Source organism: Oreochromis niloticus, unplaced genomic scaffold (assembly GCF_001858045.2).
Source record: "Oreochromis niloticus isolate F11D_XX unplaced genomic scaffold, O_niloticus_UMD_NMBU tig00008263_pilon, whole genome shotgun sequence".
Lineage (NCBI taxonomy): Eukaryota > Metazoa > Chordata > Actinopteri > Cichliformes > Cichlidae > Oreochromis > Oreochromis niloticus.
Genome location: NW_020329075.1, coordinates 180,318 through 181,721, shown reverse-complemented (window position 1 = coordinate 181,721; position 1,404 = coordinate 180,318). Strand labels below are relative to the sequence as shown.

At 36.8% G+C, this 1,404-nt stretch overlaps 1 long non-coding RNA gene across 1 annotated transcript; it reads right to left on the bottom strand.

Moving 5' to 3' along the window:
• Positions 1-620: 620 nt before the first annotated feature.
• On the bottom strand, positions 621-1,111 carry LOC112845630 (uncharacterized). The gene is made up of 2 exons (XR_003218491.1): positions 769-1,111; positions 621-651 (listed from the first exon to the last, which is right to left on the bottom strand). It is a non-coding gene; the product is annotated as an uncharacterized LOC112845630 (long non-coding RNA).
• Between the last annotated feature and the right edge of the window lie 293 nt (positions 1,112-1,404).

Below are 1,404 nucleotides of genomic sequence, written 5' to 3'. Positions count from 1 at the left end.
TGAGTGACGAAACATTTGTCCCACTGAAAACGTCCAGATCAAAAGAATCAACCTTTTGGGATTTACATACCTGGATTAATGAGCATGCATCAACACATACTACAAAATTATATTACATATGTTAAGAGATTTGACATCTATATTTAGCCTGTAGAAAAAGGCCAATAATACTATGACACACAGATTTTTATCACTGGTGCAGTTTACGGTAAAAAGATAACATCAGTTCCTGTAAGATGAAAATGAAACTTAATTCAGATAAGGACTTTAACAGTGTTGGGTCAAAATGTATTATTATGTGTTATAATAAATACAATATCTGCACATGAGCTACTACGTATTCACTAACACAGGAATAAATATGTTTTAAAAATGTCTAATGACTGAATAATTATATAGCCAATCAACTGTTTTAATGATGAAAGACATAATTTTACTGCTTTTCTCAAGAAAAGCAGTGTAACTCGAAAATCGTAATCATTTTTTACTGTGCTCCAACAACTTAAGGATCCAAAAAAGATTTACTGTAAAACATTACTGACCACTTTGTGGTAGGTAGGTGGTTAAAAAGCAAAACGAGTGGGAAAAGAGCAACGATGAAAGCATAGAACGAAACTCACTCTTTGATCAGGGCTTCCCCGATTCTCTCATCTGTGGAAGAGTAAAAACAAGACGTGTCAGCCCAAACGTGTTCTCCGTAGTTACACTGCAGGCGAAGTAAAAGGCAACAATGAAACAAGAAGTAATCAGCCGGTAAGGCAAGCTTACCTGACATGCCGTTCCCCGCGCACGCCATGGTTTGAAGAGAAGTTTAATGAATGCGAAACTTCCTGAACAAACTCTGCCGCTTCTTCCTCCGAAGTTACATTAACCTTTTTCTGATTAAATAACCTAAGCAAAAAACAACAACAACAATAAAAAACACCTAAACAAAAACAATTTACCACCAGCACACGTCAGCTGGTGTTTCGTCGAAGTTAGAAAAGCCGACAACTGTAACAAACCCACAGCCCAATCCCGATCAGTCAACGTCATCAGTCGCCGCCCGAGTATGCTCAGAATCCCCGGATGTGCCGTTGTTCCGCTCATCTCTACGGAGACGACCACCCGAATTATCTATTGTGAACGGTATACATCGCAGATAACGAAAGTAAGGAACTGAAAGGCTTCAACAAAGGTTCCCGTTATAAAGCTTATTATACTCATTAAACTCCTTGAGTTTCTTAGTTTTCTGTTTCACATTTTGCCCTGTCTGCAGTAAAACATTACATCAAACATATCTGTCTAAATGTTTGTCACATCTATCCGGAATGGTATGGAGGGTCCAAATCACCTAAATACGTTAAATAATTAATTAAATGTGTTATAAATTAATGAAAATTGGAAATAATTAATTAACTGATT